Source organism: Lutra lutra, chromosome 8 (genome assembly GCF_902655055.1).
Source record: "Lutra lutra chromosome 8, mLutLut1.2, whole genome shotgun sequence".
Classification (NCBI taxonomy): domain Eukaryota; kingdom Metazoa; phylum Chordata; class Mammalia; order Carnivora; family Mustelidae; genus Lutra; species Lutra lutra.
The window spans coordinates 75,829,429-75,851,989 of NC_062285.1; the positions used below are offsets into that span (position 1 = coordinate 75,829,429).

At 36.2% G+C, this 22,561-nt stretch overlaps 1 protein-coding gene across 6 annotated transcripts in view; it reads left to right on the forward strand.

The window, feature by feature from the left end:
- Positions 1 to 22,561, forward strand: part of RASSF8 (Ras association domain family member 8) — a 134,050-nt gene that overhangs the window by 78,987 nt on the left and 32,502 nt on the right. Inside the window, exon 1 of one of the 6 annotated variants that reach the window (XM_047740030.1) lies at positions 5,840 to 5,861. The exons of the other annotated variants lie outside the window; for them this stretch is intronic. The gene's annotated coding sequence lies outside the window, so the exon portion shown is untranslated. Of the gene's footprint in view, positions 1 to 5,839; positions 5,862 to 22,561 lie in introns of those variants that run through there. 6 annotated transcript variants of the gene reach the window in all.

A 22,561-nucleotide genomic window follows, 5' to 3' on the forward strand; every position in this document is an offset into this window, starting at 1 on the left:
TGACCCGAGCCGAAGGCAGCGGCTTAACCCACTGAGCCACCCAGGCGCCCCTCATTCTTTTTTTTAAAGATTTTATTTATTTATTTGTCAGAGAGAGAGAGGGAAAGGGAGCACTAGCAGGAGGAGCAGCAGGCAGAGGGAGAAGCAGGTTCCCCGCTGAGCAGGGAGCCCAATGCAGACATCCTAGGACCCTGGGATCATGACCTGAGCTGAAGACAGATCCTTAACCTACTAAGCCACCCAGGCGTCCTGAGCTAAGAACTTCTTGAAGATGAGGTTTGAAAGTCATTAAGTCATTAATAAAATTAAGCATTTATTAAGCCTCTGTTTTGTGTTATTGCCTATTAACACATAGCTAGTAATTGATACCATAAGAATGACTCTGGTCACTTAGGGAAAAGGTATAAAGAAGTGACATAGAGGATAGAGCCGGAAAATTGGTAGTTAATGTTAACATGAGAAAGGGTAGCCCATAGTGATGACTTTTAGAGAGTAACCAGATGAATGGGAGAAACAATGGAGAATAGGATGTAAATCAGGACAGGAGAGTGTTTGCAAGGGAATGGCCAGCAGTGACAATGCTATAGAGACATCAAAGAAGGTAGAAAGAAAGAGTAAACTGAGTATATAGTATAAAGATATGGCCCTCCAAGCATGAGATCTTGGTAAACTTGGAAGTATTTCAGGTAAAGGGAGGATATATGACAGTGGAGTTTGTGAGGTGAATGGAAATGAATTGTAAGAATTTGAAACCATGTGTAAATTTTTTAAGAGCTTAAAAATAAGTTTCACTCAGAACTTTATTCTCTTCCTGCATATTCTGTGGGATTATAGGTGATTTTATTTTCCTAGAGCCTTTACCCATTTACTGAATATTCTATAATGAACATATTTTTAGCTTTGTAGTTGGAAAAGACTACACGGACTACATTTCAATGTATCCAGTTGTTATATATGCAAAAGATACAACGAGGTACAGTAGCCTTATTTGCTAATATGTTGAAATACAAAACCATGTTTTTTAAACAAGTATTTTGCAGACTACTAAGGACTTTTACTGGCCTACTACCCTGTTCTTTGGGATTTTCTTTGATGCTACAGGGAATAAGAAAGACTGTTTTAGTAGGTTCTAAATCCCTAAGTAAATAAGGGTCTGTGCTGAACTGGCTGCTGTAATCCACATACATTATAAAAGCCTCCCCTAACCCTTGAATTTTGCTTCTACCTGTGGCTTACAGTGGTAGACTGGCAGTAAATGAAGACACTTGGGCCCTGCCTTTCCTAATAGAATTGCAATGAAAGAGATTGAAACTTTTGGTTGTCTGCTCCTTTGTGTATTATATGAGAGGTGGGGTGACCGGGGGATAGTGTTTTACTGACCACATATTTTGTGCAAGACACTATGATGAATTAAGGGTCTCTCTCTCTCTAATTTGATTGTAAATATGTATGTTGAACCCTGAAGAAGCCCTGGCTAATTTACTTTTTCCTTGAAGCCACATTTGGTAGACCAAACTTAAAACTAATTTAAAAAGCAGTATAAATCTTTACTATAGTCTTTAGCTGAAAAATATCCAGAAATGATTATATTTATAAAAATTCTTGAATCTGAAATTTCATCCAGTTTTCTCCATTATCTCTTACTAACATGATACCTGTTCACAAATCTCTCCCAGGAAACCGCATCCCCTTCACTCCTCCCTCACTGCTTGAGTCAACTGTTACATAGATCATTTTAGCCTCTTCTGCTGTTTCGTTTTCCTATTCCTCCATTACTTGTATTCAGCACTAAGGGTAAAGGTGATGGTGGTGTTCCATGCTCAGATAGGGTCTGGGTGGGGAAATAATATTGCAAATACAGTCATTGTGTGGTTTTTGGTGTTTTTTAATGTCCTTATTACAAATATACAATAAGTGTCAAATGCTTCACAAACCTCGTTTTTCATCTCTCTGGGGAAGGGTGACCTCTGGTGGCTAAAACAAAAAGCCCCAAATTCAAGAGACCTAAAGCTTTATTTCATCTCTGCTCAAATTGTGTGCATATGTTCATGTTCTATCACTTTTTGTAATGTTCCATGTACTCATTCCAAGTAAATAAGTATCTTTTGACGCCATGTTTAAATCCTGCATCTTTTGTTACTCATGAGCTGTGCCTTCTGGATTCATAATTGGCCTTAATTTGAGATCTAAAATATGTTCTTAGTAAAGTATGTTAATTGTAATTATTAATAAAACTATATTTGTATTAAAATTATATATTTATGTAATTGTTTTATTAACAATAATTATAGATACATAGCCTAAGATATAACATAGTTATAACTTAATTAACATTAATAAATTAATCATATTTTCTTAACAAGACTGTCTCCTTGGTACTTATATATTATTAAAACTTAAAACTGTTTTATTAGTTTAAATTGATATTGTTATTAGTGATAATTCTAATTAGAAAAATAGTGTTATTTACTGGTTAAAGAAGTTGTCAGTCTCAGACTTTGCGTCTGTTTATACTCTGTGCTGCGATTATCTTTGAATCAACCCTCTAACCAGTATTTAATTGGGTTGCTTCCTCAGAGATACTTGTCCTTACCTTGTTTAGTCTGTCACTCAATTGTCGATTTTGTTTTCATAATTTCACTGGTTTTAATTTGCGTCTCACTTTGTTTAAAAAGGATTTAGAACAACTTACAATGAGGCATACTATAAAAATGGTAAAAATAAATTTTAAAATAAAAATGAAGCAAAGAGATAAAGTATCTTGGCTCAGTTTATACTATAGAATGTCTAAATTTTCTCAATTTATTTTAATCCCTTTTTTTTGCCTAACATGTGCTTGATAAATGTGTTAAGCTTAATAATAAAATAATTCTTAGGAATTTTGCCCCATGATCTAAGGAATGCTTTATTGAGAAAAGAAAAAATTCTTTCTGTAGCAGTTTAAAACCCCACATTCTCATGTTTTATGTTTTAGAATCCTCAGTAGGAGAGTATATGAAGCAGAAATGGATCCATTGCACAGAATTGTACTTGTTTTCAAAGAACTTTCTATGAGGTTCAGTAGGATGGCTTTTTAAAAACACTTATCTAGATAAGGTGGATTATCTTCTTTTGTAATCCAATATTGAGTTTTTGTCTGTCATGCACAGAATTAGTTTTTACAGCCCCTGATGTTCTGCAGAACTATTACTAATGCCATAGGCATTTTTGCTGAGGTGTTTGGTATGAAACAAAAATTCCTGTGTTACTCTAAATGTAGTAGAAAAGTGTATTATTCTAATAAATAATACTTATTTTGCAAACCAAGTAGGCGTCTTTGAACTTCTGTGTTTTCCCTGATTAAATTTAACTAATAAGCAGCCCCAGATGAACACCTGAAGATGGGGACTCAAAGAGTACTTTTCACACACACTGTACAGAGAAGACTAAGTTTTCACAGTTAATTGTGTATCAAAGAATATATCCAAACTATGGCACAAAGAAAACAATACTAACAAGGCCAGACTGTGCTTAATTGTTACATTTCTTAGACCATTACCCACTATTCTTTTGATAATCTAAGATGTCTTAATTTCATAAATTATATTATTTTGGTATATTATTTCCTATAGGAACATAATATTTCAGTGTCCTATAGTAATAAAGCAATATAAATATCCTGTCATTTATTATAGAAAGAATGTACTAATTACTGAAAAATCACAAATATATTTTTGTAAAATATTGATACCATGGAAATGATCATGTAAAATACAAATATTCTCTATAATAGGGTTTTGAACTTTGGCAGTAAAAATGGCAAATAGTTGATTGAGATATTTTTGAATAGAGGACTGAAAAATGAGTGTCTGCTTCTGAAGGTGGCTTTTTAGTGGAGTCTAAGTCAGAATGGGGGTGGGAGAGCTTGAGAGAAAGGGTTTAATAGAGATTTCAATATCAACTATACATGTAAAACCACAGCTATTCCTGTCATTATTGAAAATATTTCTTATTCAGAGAAATTCAAGAAGTCTGAAAAGATGCTTCAGTGGTTTGATATGACCTATATGTTTTATTTATAAATGGGTTCCAAATAAATTTACCAAAATACCTTGTTTCCCATCATCACATACTAGTTCAGTGAAATGTATGTTTCTGTGTGTTTAATTTAAATTTATGTGCATGATATCAGCAGCCTCTGCAGCATAAGAAGGAAACTTCCTGTATCCCAGTGGAGCTAGTAACTAACATAGGGTCTTGGGAAGTTTGGAAATTTTATGTCTGGAAAACTTCTGGCTTTAGGAATTTTTCCATTGAGCGTGCTTCACTTGAAAAGATCCTTCCTAATAGCCTGTAGTGTTTACTGGCCCAGCTCATCCATTTTTGCGATGATTTATTCATTTATTTTCACATGTAAAACTTTTAAATGTCTTGGAAAATTTATGGAACTGTGTATGATGTTGCTTCATTTTTCCTAAAAGGAAGTAGGATGATTCAAGTAATTAATATAAAAAACAGTTCTATGTATGCTGTTAGATTCACAGCAGGCTTCTCCATATCATCTAGGTAAGGAACTTTGGAATGTTTATTTAAAACAAACTTCTAACACTGTTTCGTATAGAGAAGTATATCCCAAAGTCAAGTTCTGGGTCTCATGGGAAACTTTCATGGCTTAATCAAACGTTCTCTTGGGACACGTGAATTTTTAGAAGGGAGAACAATAACAAAAAAGGATTTGGAAATTGCTACCCTAGTGTGCAGCAAAGAATTTTGAAGAAAATATTTTCCGGCAATTTTTATACCTTACTTGCCTGTTCTTTATAACCTAAGATATTTTTAATCCATAAAACCTCCAAATCTATTAAAAGTCAAAGGCATTAGATTCCATTAACATGTAAAATGCCTAGTTTTCTTTACCCTTCTATAGTTATTTAAAATAAGATTAGTAATGAGAATATCAACTGAGAAATTCTGTTGATGTTTGAAATGCCTGGGGTGCCAACATAATTAAACAGCATATGTACACACTTTGGCCCTGTTCCAAAACCAGTGGTTATGTGTCTAACCTTAATCCCATGGGTCTACAAAAGCTGTTAGAGTAAACATCTGGGATCTTTTACTACCTAAACTCTTACATAATCAGTTAAAGGAGCTTCTTACCCACAGATGTACTACAGAGAGCAATTTATGTGTATGATTTATTTTAAAGCACACATAGGTTAGGAACTAAATACATATATCAGATACTTCAGCCATCCTTGAAATGTGACTTTTCCTCTAAGGCAAAAAGTAAGGACAGTGTTGTGCTCTCTTCAGCAGCACATATACTTAAAAAAAAAGTAAGGACAGAGTAAACGTTGCTGAAGAGTTCAGCTTGACCCCAGATTCTCTATGATAAGACTTAAGATCTGTTGGAGATCAAATTCTTACCAAAATTGTGTGGCTCAGCTCTCAAGCCATTATAGAATTTGTTGGAGCTCCTTTGATCAAAAGAATTTGATATCTTCTCATGTAAATATTGAAGTTCTAAATAAAACTTACAGTCTTTCAGAACAGAAATACCAAATTGTTCATAGCATTTTTTTTTTGCTTTCACAATAGAAAATGACATAAATACTGAACTTTTCCATATCTTTTTAAATTTTCCACTATATTCCTCCTTCATGCTTGGTACTGTCTCACTCTTTCATCCTAAAGTACATTAAATTTTCCAAGAGTAAAATGATTTGTCTGTAAAAATGACATTAATATAATTACTCAAGGTTTCTTGGGAAATTAATAACATGAAAGGCTATCCATTGATTTTTTTTTTTTTTATGACAGACATAAGATGAAACTAAAGAAAATAATCTTCATGGAAAGAAATATACTTAAAGGGCCAGGTATTTTTTTTTTAAGTGTATTCCTTTGTGGATATGAAAACTGTTTCTTTTTATTTAATATGCAAACCTGCCTGGCCCCTGTGGGTTTCCCACCCTTTGGTAAAGATTAAGAGCAAGGACTGGAGTCAGACTGAGTTCAAATCTCCGCTCCATGTTGTACTAGATATATTGTATCTGGTTAGTTAACCTTTCAAAGCGTCTACATCCTCATTTGTAACATGGGGATGATGATAACATTTTCTCAGTGGGTTGAGTTAGTGTATGTGTCTGGGATAGAAGAACCTCTTGGCATCTGCTGGTGGGCCTTTCCCGCCACCAAGCAGAGGCCAGCTGATAACTGGGGGCAGGCCAGGGCAAGTGGGCAGGAAGGAGGGGCACGTTGAGAAACCAGTACCCGGTGGGGCAGAGAGACGTGGCTACCTTACAAGGGGAAGTGTAGTTGAGGAGGGGCTGGAGTGAGGTGGGCAATGATAGGAATTTTACCCTAAAGTCAGTTAGGAGCATTCATGGATTTAAGCAGGAGAAGCCCAGATATATACTACTAGTGAGTGTTTAAATGATTGGGGAAATGAACTGAGTTGCTTTGGGATGGATTTGAGCTGAGGGAAGAAGCTAAGATGAAGAGGTTGTCATGATAGCTGCTGTTTAGACTGCGTCTGAGCCCCTGTGGTTAGAGGAACGAGGCTATGGATGGTTGTGGATTTCTTCAAAAACAAGTTTTAAGTGTATGAGTAAGTTTTAGTACAAGTTATAATTATTCTTAGCCAGCTGTGAGGATAGGGACTATCTGTCATTAGACCATACAACTTAATTACACAGGTAAAACTAGCTAAATAGTAATGCCCACAGAAGAAGGGTCAGTGCCTTGGTACAGCCTTACCTTTATTAACCTTACCTCTAGGAGTTAATTTATAACAATAGTATTGGACAATTGGGAAAATTCCCATTAAAGTTTATAGGGAAATACTGGAGTAATCTTCATAAATCTCAAAAATAGGATACGGTTCATAGCAACTAGTGCACATAGAAATTAAAACCAAAGTATTGCAATAAAAAGAAAATATCCAGAAAGGTAAAAGCAATCTGCAGCAAACCAATTGGAAGAACACTACAACTTGTGAATCTGCGATATGGTACTTTTTGTTGTTAGATGAGCTTTAAAATAATGAAGAATTAGTATCACAGATTTTAATAGATGATGTGGAAAAGATATAATAAATAATTTGGACCTTATCCCACCCTTGTTTGATTTTCTCCCTCTTCAGCGTGGCATTTTAGTAAGAAGCAGGAAGTTTTACAGTGTTCCCTAACTTGAACAATGGACAGTAAATGCTGGAGGACAAGGACTAAGAGTTACTTGGCCTGCCAGAAGAAAAATGAATTTTTTTTTCTAAGAAGCTTATTTGTTTGATCATTTCCACTGTAAAAAAAGAATTTTAATTTCAGAAATAGTTAAGAATGATAAAAATCCTAGATAGGGGATGACGGTATTTCACCCTACCTCTGTGGACTCAGGGATGTTGATGGATTTTCTCTCACCCCCTACCCCAACCATTGCTCTGACTATTCCAGTTGACCACTGTGTTCTCAAAAGATGTGTGTCCTGTCTCTCTGGTATTCGGACTGTAAAACGAATGAAGAATCCCTGACTTGGATGATCTGTAGATCCCTTCAAGGGCTATGCATCTATATCTTTTCAAATGTGTGCAAGTGCTACTAAAGAAGTAATGAGAAAGTAGATGGAAAATTATACTAAAACAAAAAGGGAAGAAGCAGTTGAGCCTGGTGATACAGCATCTATGTTTCAGGGAGTTACAAACATAGCTCTGAAGTACAGCAAACCAAACAGACCAGTTATGAGATACAGAAGTCAATGTAGCCTAGCACTATTCTCCTCACAGTTTGTTAAATTACCTCCTTTTTCTAGGCCTTAAAGAGAAATAGGAAGGAAACAAAGACAGGAAGCCATTTCATCCTCTCAAATTCAACAATATCAGTGGTAAAACACTCTTCCTCGCCTCAGTGGATCACTGCCAATGCCCATTTCTTACCCTCTTTGGTATGCTCTTATGAAACCAAACTCTTTACAAATAAATTTAAAATTTCATGTTATTTCATATAGGTTTTGTGTTTTGTACTTTTTGGAGGCATTTTTAGAAATAGGGTAGAGATTAACATTTTTTACTACTGGTATCCCATTTTATTCTATCTTTTGTCAAAATTTTCATCCAGTTTTAAAAAGTTTTATGACCAAATTGTATTTTATTAGTAATTTTCTTATTTGTCTTTATAAGACTTTTAGGACTGAAAGTTTTATTAGACACTTAACACTTTTAGTTTATTAAGATTGGCACTTGAAATAAGATTAACACAGTAAAATTAGATGACTGTTATAAAAAGCAAATGTATTTTCATAGCATGGACAGCCTTTTCATAGCTGATGGACGGCCATGACTACTTCAATGGGCCCCTCTATATGGGGGGGCTGCACCATTTTTGCACACACACATATACACACACACATATGAATGGGTTACAGGGGAAAGAGCTTCAGAGGAGTAGCAGTGTTCTGAAATCGAGAGCTATCCCTAAAGGTCACCACAACATGCTTGTTTCCCAAGAATCAGAGTCTAAAGGAAAATAATGCCCCACCAGCCTGAGTGTGAAACAATTTAAACGTTTTTGTTTTGTTGTTTGTTTTGTTTTTGTTTTTGATTTTGTTTTCTTAAAAGAGAGACAGAGGTAAGCAAATATGATTTAAATTCAATTCTGGGACTGAGCTTGAGTGTCAGTGACCTGTGTATGCTTAAGATCTCATCTCCTTTTTAGTGTATTGTCTTAGTTCTACCTTGTACATGCCTCCATCTTCAATTATATCAAGTTGTGAATTGTCTGTAAGCCTCTGGATTTGGCACACAGGTTGTACAGGGAATGTATGCTTTGGGTGAACTAGTGCCACCGTGATAGTTTGTTCTCTTCGTGATGTTTTCTCTGCTGTTTTATACCTTTTTCTTAGAGTGAAGGTTTGTTTCAAGATGAAAGTCTCAAAGGAGAACATCCTCAGCTGCTTTGGAAATAGAACTGCCTGGAAGTTTAAAAAAAAAAAAATCAGTAAAGACCACAAAGACAAATAAGCTGAAATATGTGGTTTTGGTAGTTTCCTGAAAGCATTTTACCTTCTCAATCATTTATGGGCACTCCAGATCCTATATACTTACTCGTTTTTATACTTTATGCTTAGAATCCCAGCTTCTGAGGTATGTAAGAAAGCCCAAAATTAGAGAATTAAATATTTGGCTTTTAAGTATATCTTCCATGTACACCTTCATCATTGTTACCCAGGGTACATTAGAAAAAAATTTTCTTGGGACGCTGGGTGGCTCAGTGGGTTAAAGCCTCTGCCTTCGGCTCAGGTCATGGTCCCGGGGTCCTGGGATCGAACCCCGCATCGGGCTCTCTGCTCAGCAGGGAGCCTGCTTCTCCCTCTCTCTCTGCCTGCCTCTCTGCCTACTTGTGATCTCTGTCAAATAAATAAGTAAAATCTTAAAAAAAAAAAAAAATTCTTGTATAACCTACTCTTTAACTCCCAAGATTAATTTGGGAAAATAATTCAAAATTCTTTAAAATTCTTGTTTTAAAAAACCCCACCATTTTAAAAGGGAACATATTTAACTTGCCTCGTTTCCAACCAGAAATAATTAGTGCTTAGTGAAGCCTCAGCTCCCAGTGCACAAAACTAGGACATTGCCTTGTCTCTTGTTGGTTTTATTTAATTTGACTTTAGTGTTTTCACAATGAATTTATTGGCCTGATAATTACTCCTTTGTTTTCAAAGACAAATCCTTCCTGTCACTCAGGTCTGTGTCAGTTCTTTCTACTTAGAGCTTTGTAGAACAGTCACAGATGTTTATTCTTCCTACATAATCATAGGACTTTTTCTTATTTTCCTAGAAAATGTTTATATTCTTCGTTTGTTTCTGAGTTATCTTTTTTTTTAACTACTCTAATGGCACTCACAATGTGAAACCTTAGAATCACAACTGGAAGGAATATCATGGGTGTTCCTCATGATTGAGCAGGGAACTGATCCAAAGCTGTGAGTTTCTATGAAACGCCTCCTCTCTTGAAATTTAACAGGGGCAGACTCAGAAGGTGAATTCTTAAGGTGACTTTCACGGCATCTGCAAAAAATCCCCAGAAGAATTAGTTTTCTGAAGTAGATAAGGCAAACTCCATTCCTTGGTTTTTGTTAGGCAGGTAGAAGGTGTCTTCTTTGTTTATCTGCTCCTTATAGATCCCTTGTGATAAATCTGGGAGGCTGATAGGGTTCTGAGTGGGTAGTCTTAATTTCAGTTTCTGTCTAGACTCCTATTGAGGCTGGATGTTAGAGGACTAAAGATTAGTCTTTACCTAACTCTTTTACCTTAACTCTTGAACCCTCTTGAACCTGTTAGCCTCAACTGTTCGGTGTTTTGTTTTGTTTTTTTTTTGTTTTTGGAAGTGGGAGTGGGATATCACTATCACAAAATGATAGTGATAACTGCTTAGCTAACTTTATAAATTATCTAACCCTCATCGATACATTATGTATTTAAAATAAAATCATTGTTTCATTTTCTTGACTTTGATAGGATCTCCACAAATTTGAGTATTAGATTCATTTGAAAAGTTGATTTTTTTTTTTAAGATTTTATTTATTTGATGCAGAGAGAGAGAGAGATCACGACTAGACAGAGCAGCAGGCAGAGAGAAAGGGGGAAGCAGGCTCCCCGCTGAGCGGAGAGCCCGATGTGGGGCTTGATCCCAGGACCCTGTGATCATGACCTGAGCCGGAGGCAGAGGCTCAATCCACTGAGCCACCCAGGCACCCCCGATTTTTTGTTTTGATTTTGTTTTGATTTTTGGCTTTTGTAGTTGTTACTGACTCATAACTTTAATTATATTAGTGTTCTTGATTTTTAAAAAAGGAAATTAGGATATTGTTTATTTCCTTAACATAGGATTTCTGCTTCAGTAGCTAAGCACAAATAACTAGTTCCTTGGATTTGGATTTTAAAAATTAACAACTTCATTCTCTTGGTCATTCTGTCACTTCTAGGTAAATTTCGAGCAGTGGAATAACTTCCAAAAAGTTAAAGTTATGCTTCTACTACTGTTTCCATGAACTTATTATAGATCGATACCTCTCGACTGTAAAAACTTTTATTTCCTGCTACTGTGCTGAAACCTCTTATATGCCCCTCTTCATTCCCTTCCACCCTCCTCCCCCCAACCTTTTCAGCTTTTGGATATTAAATCTACTGGCTTTTAAATAGTAAATTTGTTAGGCCTTGAATCCTTGATTCCCATTTTATTAGTAAGGTAGCTGCTGACTCTTTATTTGGACTGAGACTCTCTATTGTTTTCTGAGCGCTGACTACATTTATATAGAATGAAGATGAATTTAATATATTAATATTTTTATATATAAGTTTTATTCTCGTGATTTTTTCACAGTCTAAAATTTAATAATTTATTTAAAATCTTTCTTTTCCCCTGAATATGTTGCTGTCCATCACATTAAAACATAAGCCGTGAGTTTTTTGAGATTCCTTACATTAGTTTTGATATATACAGCTTTTAGAGTATTTCATTGTTTAGTTTGTTCTTCGGAGGTCTATACTTTTTTACTTCTTTGGAAGCTTAGTTAGATGAATATCCTTATGGATTTGTGGAAATTTAGACAATCAGAAATGCATTGATCTTCTGGCTTTGACATTGCACAGTTATATAACTTGAAGGTATTGCTAATATAAAAGAGCATGCACTTTATTCACCAGATTAGCAGTTATAAAGGAAAGGAACTTTGATTTCTAGTTTAAATTATAGTTAAGGAAGGAAAGAGAGAGAAGCGTTATGTGTCTGTGTCTTTGGGCACGTACACACACACACACACATGTCTATAAATATGCATACACATACACATATATTAAAATACTAAATTGCACGTCTTGATCAGTCTTACAATGGAAGCACAGGACAGCCTGATATAAATTTGTACAATAATGCTAAGGAGGGGTGCTTGGGTGGCTCACTCAGTTAAGCGCCTGCCTTCTTCCCTGGTCATGATCTCAGGGTTCTGGATTGAGCCCTGTGTGGGCTCCTTGCTCAGTAGAGAGTGTGCTTCTCCCTCTCCCTCTGCCCCTTCCCTACAACCAGACTCTCTCTCTCTCTCTCCTCTCTCTCTGTATCTTAAATAAATAAAATCTAAAAAAAAAAAAAATTTTTTTTTTTTTTTTTTTTTGCTAAGGAGATACTATTTAAGGACACAGAGTATACTTGAATGAGTTTTATAGCTTTAAGTCACCTCTCTGATACTGTGATGTGTTGGATCTGTCTTCTCAGCTCCAGGTGCAGATTTCTAATTTTGTTCAATAGCTCTACAAAAATACTGTTCTTACAAATTCAAAGTATCTAAGACTTAATATCTTCTTGTTTATGACAGAATCATTGAGAATACAAATTGCTAGTTATTGTAAATGTTTTGGAACTCTTAGGATTTAGTTTTAAAAATAAAATGAGGTACATGTTTATTTAATTTTTTTCTGAAATCTTATGCTTACAAATCAAAAAGGTCAGTTTATCTTTTCCCCACCTAAGTGAGCTAAACATAGCAATTTCAGAACTTGTTTACAGAGAAAACAACATATTTGAAGGAAGAGTTTGGAAAAGAGCATATTTGTGTTCACTCTGTGTATTCCCAAGCTTTGAAATGGAAAAGAATATTAGCCACAGGTCTCTCTGTGGGTCTGTTTGTCTTCATAATCTTAGATAAGTTATTTAGATAGGTAATTTATAAACCAGAATCTGAAAATGGCTTGAGAAGTCTTTGCTGTTTATTCTATCAATTCCTTTGTTATGATTTCATTAAATTCCGTACATTCTTTTTATTAAAACTCTGTGTGTGTGTAGGGTGGAGCATGTCTTTCTTTTTAACTGGTGACATTTGGCCTATTTTGATTAATTTGATTTTAGGGAGGGAAGAGCTTTGCTTAAAGTGATATGGTGTTAAAGAACCGTATCAGCAGAATTTTATACTGCACTGATTTTTTTTTCCATTTCTAAACATTAACCATTATTTTCACAGTTATTTTACTATCCACTCTTTAATAAGTGTGATTACTTGTACTGAGCATTTAAAAATGAATATCTATAAAAGTTATTTCAGCTAAATTTTTTTTTAAGATTACATGGAAGCTACAAATTGTAGATTAAAACAATAGTATTCCTTTTGTAGACATTACCTTGGGATATACAATATTTAAGAATTCTACAGTGCAGGGACGCCTGGGGCTCAGTCAGTTAAGCATCTGCCTTTGACTCAGGTCATGATCCCAGGGTCCTGGGATGGAGTCCCACATGGGGCTCCCTGCTCAGTGGGGAGCCTGCTTCTCCCTCTGCCTGCTGCTCCCCTTGCCCCTTATGCTCGCTCTCTCTGTGATCAAATAAATAAATCTTAAAAAAAAAAAAAAAAAGCACAGACTTTCACAGTGCAGTGTAATATTCACAGTAGTATCGTTGATGGTAAGATGTATAATTTATTCTAAAAGTTTCAATCAGGGCTTTACTGGGCTTAAAATACCTCAATGTCGATTTTGTCACCTTTGGATTCACACTGACACTTTCTAATTAGTACTGTGCTCTTTTTCCACCGGTAAATGTAAACTGTCAGTTTCTGTCCTGTTCAGTTAGCACCTGTGTTATTCAGCAAACACATATGGTGCACCCACCAGGTATCAGCCACGGTGCTGAAGGGTTCAAGAGGTAGTACAGGAATCAGAAGAGTAAGCAGATAAGCTCTGTGAGAGTTCTTGTGATGAAACAAAAACAGAATGCTTTTGGAGGCACAGAGCATGGCCACCTTCAGAGGAGCCGTGAGATTGGGGAAAGATGCTTAGAGGGAGTCTAAAGTCAGAAAAATATTGTCTAAGGAGGAAGAATAGCATATACAGTCAAAGATGCTTAAGAGAATGAGGTATTCAGTGAACCACAACGTCCTAGCATAATGGGAGGGCAACTGGGAGAGTTGCAGGAGGATCAAGAAGGAGTATCAGTGACTCTTGAGGACCTTAGATATTATAGATTTGTCAGATATTTTTTATTTGAAGGCAGTAGAGAGACTTTGGAAGATTCTGAGCAGAAGTGGGAAATCAAATCTGTATTTAAGAAAGATTTCTGGGGTGCTTGGGTGGCTCAGTGGGTTAAGCATCTGCCTTCATTAGGCTCTGGTCATGATCCCAGGGTTCTAGGATGGAGCCCTGCATCAGGCTTCTTGCTCAGTGGGGAGCCTGCTTCTCCCTCTCCCCCCGCTGTTCTCCCTGCTTGTGCTCTCTTTCTCTCTCTGTCAAATAAATAAATAAAAATCTTGAAAAAAAAAAAAAGATTTCTCTAGCAATAATGTACAAAACGGATATGCAAGGGAAGAGGTACGATAGGAAGGCAGAAGAATCACTGGCAGGTAGTCATGGAGTGCAGTAGTTCCGCTGCAAGCTACAAGTGTACAAAACTGAGAACAGCCCCCGTGTCTGTCAACCCTAGACAAATGAATAAATTGTGGTTTCTTTTTTTTTTTAATATTTTGTTTATTTATTTGACAGAGAGAGAGATCACAAGTAGGCAGAGAGGCAGGCAGAGAGAGAGGAGGAAGCAGGCTGAGCAGGGAGCCCAATGCGAGGCTCTATCCCAGGACCCTGAGACCATGACCTGAGCTGAAGGCAGAGGTTTAACCCACTGAGCCACCCAGGTGCCCCAAATTGTGGTTTCTTTATGCAGTGGAAATCTCTACTGCAGTGAGCAAGAATGAGCTATGGACAGCAGCATGGGCGAAGCTCAGCAAACATACAGTATGCGAAGGAAGCAGCCCCCACTTCATGTGATGTCATCTGTTCATACAAAATGCAGAGCCAGGTGAAACTAGTCTGATGATGGAGGGCAGAGTAATGGTTGCCTTTTAGGAAGGGGTCAGGACAAGGAGAGAGGTTCTTTCTGGTCTTAAAAAGTGATTAGACAGATGTGTTTGCTCTGTGAAAATTTATCAGACTTGAAATTTCTGAAATGTTCAATTTCAATTAAATGTTTCTCGAAAAATCCAGTTTTCTTAACTGCAAAGTGTGTCCACTGTTTGATTCCCGTTCCCTAGAAAGCCCCGATCTATCTAAACAGTGACACATTTATTGTCTTGCTGCTGCTTTGCTCCCACTTTTCAACTCGTTGAGGCGGGGGTAGGTTTGGGGGACCACTGGAATAATCCTTGGCCTATTTTTTTACCCATTTCATTCAATGGGCTGATAGTTCTGCAGGCAGCTTTGCCAAGATAACTGCTAGATTAGCAGTGGTTGAGCTTTGCTTTTTACTCTGAAAATGTACAGCTTGATGAGACGTAAACACATTGGGAAGTCAGACATACTAATGAAATGTAAGTAAATGTATTTAAACATAACGAAAACTAAGGGTTTCTTTTTTCCCCCTGAAGCAAGCAATTTAATTTGGCAAGTATATTGGGATTTTTAAGTTAGTTGCTTGAGTTGCTATGCCTTACAGATGTGCCATTTATACTTACTCATGTGTTCTAGGTTAGAGCTTTCCTCACTTGGTCGGTCTCCTGACTGACAGGTCACAGCCATCTTCCCCTGACTCCGCTGGTTTCAGTAAAGGGCAGGGACTTGGCCTAAGCCCAGTTCTTTAAATAGAATATTGTAAGTAGAATACCACTTCAGTCAGCATCACTGTTAATATTTACAATAAGTACCATGCCTTTTGCCCCAAAATGTCACAGCACACATCTCAAACTTAGCAGCTGTCTTCTCCAATAATGCTGAATGACCACAAAACAGTACAACACTTCCTAGATTATTTGAAGTCCAAAACTTCCTCCCCACCTAAATGCAGAGCAGCACATTGTATCCTTTAAAGAGAATGGCATCTGAAGATATTATGAGGAATAAAGTGTGGCAATTTGGAACAATAGCATTTTATGTTACATTACACTGAATAATTAACCTATTAAAATTTTGCTGCAGTGGAAAATATCTGTCACTTGAAAATATCACCAAAAGATGTTCCTATTTTTGCAGATTATCTAAGGATTTAATTATTTAATTAAATTAGATTTTTCTTCAGGAAATAAATAGAATTAGCAAAGTTCTTCTTGACTCTTAAGGATTTTGGGAAAACTGCCTTTTCACAGTTGTTCATACTTTTTAAATCTTCTTTGAATTGAAGTAATTCTACTTCAACAAAGATACTTAGGGATCGTGCATGTTTAGTTTTGCCAAATAGAATTTCTGGCTCCCATGCCCTGAAAGCATTTAGTACTTTACCAGCTGAGTAAGTATAGTAATGAAATTTTGGGAAATGTTTGAACCATTCCACTTTATATACTGTGTTATTTAAATCTTCAAATTGAAGTTTGTGTAAGTTTAATAGTCTGATAACTACTTTGACCCAGGAATCAGGCACTCAAATTTTCTTTTCTTTAACTGCATATATTAATTTCAGTAGCGTTTCTTCTCAAAATTCTTTTATTTTGGCTTTCAAATGTTTATATACTAATTTAGCTTAGAAATACTAATTTCCTATACCTCCAAAGGAACGTGTTTTGACATAGAAAGTTTGGCTATTTAAAGTTACCATTATAACCGTAAGTTAAAATGTTGTTTTGTTGAAAAGTTTACACTTATTCCATTGTAAATATAAAAATGAGTTTCTTTGTCACACTTGATGGACTCAGTATTTATAAAAATATGAATGAGAAGTCTGTAGTGATCTTGATTTCATGAATAAAAAATAAATTTATTTTTATCCCATATTAAGTAAAACAGTGGGTTTCATCACAGGAGGTCATAAATACTAAATTCAGAAAATAGATTCATTATACCTGAATGATGATCATAAGGTCACAATATAATTTGCTGTCACTCAGATAACAATCACTCATGAAATGCCTATATCTATTCAGATGTGAAGAAGAAAATGATTTTGCCCTTGAGATCCTTTGTTTTAATAAAGAACTTGGGCTTTGGGGGTCTGATAACATTTGGATTTAGACCCCAGCTCTATTCCTGCTTCACCTAGACAAGGGAGAGGCAGGAGGAGCATTTCCAGCAGGAATCTGAGGGGTCATGTATTCCTTCCTAAGTTTGATGTGATTATTGAACATCAGCTCCTTGCTTCTCAGCTCTGTGGCAATAATTAGACTAAATATATCAATCAGCTTAGTAGTACTAGAATTTCTATGTCCTATGGTCACATCTACTTGATTACTTTCTGTCCTGAGCCAGGACTGGTGATTACAGAGTCTGGGCAAACTTTACTAATAACTTTATTTCATAAATATAAGTAAGTTTTCAGTAATTATGAGCATTATCAGATTTAGATCTGCCACTTGCTGGCTGAGTGATTCTAGGCAAGTTACTAATTTCTCTATACCCCCATTTCCTCATTTGTATCAAAATAATTCATGTCACATAGAGATATAGATGGGTATTGAATGGATTAAATGTAATAGTTAACTTTTCGTCTATTGCAAAGTAAGAGCTCAGTCTATATTAGCTATTTATTCTTGTTGTTACGCAAGTAACAAAAATGTGTTTTTGTTTGAAGAGTTGGTTTATGATGAAAATACCAAAGTGCATCTGCTCAAGGAGAAATATCACATATGTGTTTGCCGTTACATCTATCATGTAAAATGTAACCAAGTGTTCAGTAATTTTTTTTAAAGTACATTATAACATTGCTCCCTGCCAGTTTTCTAATGATTCTGGATGAGAACCTTGAAATAGCACTATAGTGAAAGGCACAAATTCGCTTAAGGCCAGAGTTCAGGGGTTTTTTGCATTAAGACTTTGAGAATTGCGGCGGGGAGGAAGACTTCGAGAATGGGATCCCTCATGCCAGGCCTTAGAGCTCTAACAGGAGTTAAGCTCTCCCAGATCTTGGCACCATACACATGCCTCCAACTGCCTCTAACTGGCCACAAAGTAGACTGGGACCCTAACAGAAGATATAAGTGCAAAACAGATGGCTTTTTATTTTCCTTTTTAATAATACTACAGCAAGAAATGGAACCCACTGGTATATTATTTTTATATTTCTTAAGAGATTTTGTGCCAATAAAACTAAGCTGTAAGGTCCCCCACTGTTCTATCTTCCATAAACATGTAACAAAATTAGCAAGAACAGCAACACATGGTTTTTTCATACTCCTCTTATATCAGTGGTAACCCCCATTTGATGGTCTATTTTAGCTAGAATTCTTTATAGGAACAAGTCCTTCAACAACTTCTATATTGGACACTTAATTTACTTCAATATATGTAAATATATTTAATATCTGTTTTCAGAATTATCTGGTATTATTCCAAATATTGGCTAACTTGTATCCATGTGATCTTGATCAAATGATGCAATTTGACCAGGCCTCAGTCTTCTATGTTAAGTAAAATGATTATACAAGTTGATAGCCAGTGAGTTGCTAGCTCTGAAAGGCAAGATATCTTATCCATTTGGTTTCGATGAATTCTATGAAATGCTTGACCTTTACCTAGAGAGAAAATACCATCTTGTGCCTGTCCCTCCAGTTTCTCCAGTACGAGGAATCCACAACTTCCTTGCTACAACTTTTGCCAGGTAGAGCCAAGTATATTTTGGTGTGTTGTTGGTTGGCTTTTTTATTATTATGTATTATTTGCTTCACAGGTACAGATCTGTGAATCATCAGTCTTACACAGTTCACAGCACTGACCATAGCACATACCCTCCCCAGTGTCCATAACCCACCACCCTATCCCTCCCTACCCAGCCCCCAGCAACCCTCAGTTTGTTTCCTGAGATTAAGAGTCTGTTATGGTTTATCTGCCTGCCTCTCAAACTCCTCATATCAGGGAGATCATATGATAATTGTCTTTCTCTGATTGACTTATTTCACTTAGCGTAATACCCTTTAGTTCCATCTGTGTTGTCGAAAATGGCAAGATTCAGGGGTTTTTGATGGCTGCATAGTATTCCATTGTATATATACACCACATCTTTATCCATTCATCTGTTGATGGACATCTAGGTTCTTTCCATAGTTTGGCTATTGTGGACATGGCTGCTATAAACATTTGGGTGCATGTACCCCTCGGATCACTACATTTGTATCTTTAGGGTAAATACCTAGTAGCGTGATTGCTGGGTCATAGGGTAGCTCTATTTTCAACTTTTTGAGGAACCTCCATACTGTTGATTGGCTTTTGACTTAGGAAGAATATGGTAAGGATGGAATGATAGAAAGGAAGGAATAAAAGAGGCATGTGCTGGGATCTATTGGGTACTTGTGTGGAAGTTAAAGTTGACTCGGGGCTACTACCTCTAGAGAAACTGTGACCACGAGGAATTGGCTTACAATGATGGCCATAGGGGCCATCAGAGGACTTGACCTATATCAAATTATATGTTTCTGTGTGTTGGCCTTCATTCATTTCCATCACTTTTATGGAGACAGTGGAAAGTCATTGTTTCATGCCACCATGGCTCCCTGTCCTCTCTGTATCTTCTTCTCCTATGATCCTTTTCAGGGTATGATGTTCCAAGTTAAATTCCCAAGCAGAATACTTGATTTAGTAATGTTCTGTCAACAAGAAGTCAAAGAAGAATTCAGTCTAATAAACATGGCCTTGTGTCCATGGGATATTAGAATGTACAAATGGTAACTGTTTTGAGCAGAATAAGCAAGAAATTACTTATTGGTAGTGTTGTATATTAGACTGGTAGAAGGAATTATTTAGAAGAGCTTGCTTTTGAGACTGTCCTTGGTTACTGGAAACACATCGCTTTATTCTCTAAAATGGGCAGTTGTAAAGATTTTACTTCCTCTTACAATTATACTTACATATAAATGCTGTGTTCCTACTGGAGCTTTAATTAATAGATCAAAGTTTACCTAAATTATTAGTTCAGAAATCAGTCTGGTGAAGTACTGTACTCCCAAAAGATTCTTGATACTCATTTATGAGCATTTGGTTAACACCTCTGTGTATGGGAGAAGTTTCCATTTCAAAGTCATAGTTACGGGTTTAACCTTATGATTTAGAAAAATATTACTGTCAATAAGCTATCTGGAGGGGGCTTAGAATAAGAAACTCAGCTGAGGGCAATGGCTCTTACAGCACCAAATTTGGTGCTAAATAAAAAACTAAAATTACTAGCTATATTCATTATAAAGGTTTACTTTTTTAAGGAGAGAAAGCTAGGTCTTAATAGCAGGATCAGTATTTTTATACCAGTAACTTTAGCTTGATTTATGTCATGTTTATACTAGATGCAATTGAAATTTCTTAATATGGATGCTAATCCCAATTATCATTTCTAATCTTGATTTAAAAACTTCTAGAATGTTGGCTGTTCTTAAGGTACATGCTGTAATAACCTAAAATATCTTTAAGATGCTGTAATTAGAATAGTATTCCTGAAATTTTGCTTTTGTGTTGATTTTTCCTGTGATAAAGAAGTTTCTAATTTTTGAAAGTTACAATTTTTATTTCCATTCACAGAATTAACTTTTGTTGAATTCATATTTTGTGCTAAGCCCTGCACTAAGTACATTTTTTTAAAAGATTTTATTTATTTATTTGTCAGAAAGAGAGAGAGAGAGTGAGCACAGGCAAACAGAGTGGCAGGCAGAGGCAGAGGGAGAAGCAGGCTCCCCACAGAACAAGGAGCCCGATGTGGGACTCGATCTCAGGACGCTGGGATCATGACCTGAGCTGAAGGCAGCTGCTTAACCAACTGAGCCACCCAGGTGTCCCTGCACTAAGTACATTTTTAAAAGTCATTTCATTTCTCACAAATGCCTCTTGAAAAGTTCTGCGTCTTGACTTAAGTTGCACAGTAAGTAATAGACTCAGGATTTGAACCTTGGTACATTCTGTTTCCACTAATCAGTGTTACCTTGAAAAAAATGGCTCTTTCCAAAAAGTAGTTTTTAATGGTGTAAACTTAAAGAAAATGCCAGAAATCTCTAAGAAGCTTTGGTTTGTATTTAAGGCAAGAGTTAAAAATTATCATAAATATGCAGACATATTTATTTTAGACTCTGTAAAAATAAATCTGGATGTAATTTTCAAAAACTGGAGGAATAATTTGTTAGTACTGAAAATGAACCTGATCATGAGACACTCATTTTGCTGACATGTGCGGTTATTTATCATAGGTTCTCTGAATTAAAACTGTAATTTCTTAACATGATTTAGTTGGTTTACTCTTTTCTTTCTCCTAGAATGGAAAATTTATACATGTTGTCTGATCATTGGTTATTGATAAAAATAAATTTTCAAGTGATGGTAGGTGAGATTTCTTAGTGTAACTGAGGGCATTTTAAAAACATTTATTTGGGTACGTTGACTCCTTTTAGAGAAGTCTGCCTTATTCGTGCTTTAATTTCTTTACTCATCCCAATTTGGAATATATGCCCCTAAATTCCTAGGTTTCTGACCTTGCGAGAGTTATTTAAACTGAGACTCACTTTTCTCTTTAAAATAAGGCTAATGATACCTAACTCACTGAATTGCATCGTGAGGAATAAGTGAGACACAATACACCATGCTTAGCAGAGAGTAAGTACTCATGCCTTTCGTTGCCATAATTGCAGAATGGTCACTTGAACATGTTAAATTTGGGAAGTGTTTCACTGCATATGTTTAAATGCTGTGACCTGAGGATGATGCATAGTAAAGCAACGAGCTTGGGTTTACTGGATTTAATAATTAATATGCAAATATTGCTTAGCATTGTGAACTTTTAAAAACATACTATCAAAAAATCCTATGACTAAAAAGAAAAATACAAAACCCATCTTTAGAAGACATAGCTTAATCGTGGCAATTGGGACTTCTTATAAGAGAAAGAGAAAAGCTATTAAACGTTCTCATTTGTACTCTACTGTTCCCACAAGTGAGCTTCACACAGTGTCTCTATCACCACTCGTGGGTGTTGCAAAATACATTAAAGGGCTAGCTGAAATCTCGTTTTATATATAGCATGTCTTCAGAAGTTGGCCATTTGTATCCTGTAGTTGTACGCATTGTGGCTCTTTGCCATTGTCTCACCCTCTGTGCTATGTCACTGAGTCCTAGTTTAACAGAGTTTAACCAGTTTCTCTGCTGTGAGGTATCTTGCTGCACATGGTCTCCCAGAGACAATGTGTTCTGAAAAATGTTTCCCAGAATTGTTAGACTGGGGAGCCTTATTTCCTTGGTGCATGTCACAGGACTGTTGTTCTCAATATCTCATTTTGGGAGGCTTTGACTGATATCGCTGAAGTCCTCTGCCTTAGTGTCCACTTTTGAACATTGTGTGCCTTTTATGACAACCTACTTTCTGTGACAGAGTTTACAGGACTGTATTACAGCAAAATAATGGGTTTGCTACAAGCAAGCGAACATTTAACTGGGTTTCCAAAATACAGAACCAGAGTGTTGTAAACATGCAGCTGAATACTGCAGTTCAGGAGCAAGCAACCCATGACTGGCATCTGAGGCAGTTTTCCAGAAACTGTTACTTTCTAGACGAAATCTGTTTTCTTACCCACTTTTTTCCTTTCTTACGTGTTTTCACCCTCTCTCTCCTTCTCTCTCATTGTGCTTCATCCTGTCATGTCCTCCAGGTTATTTTTTTCCTGTTGT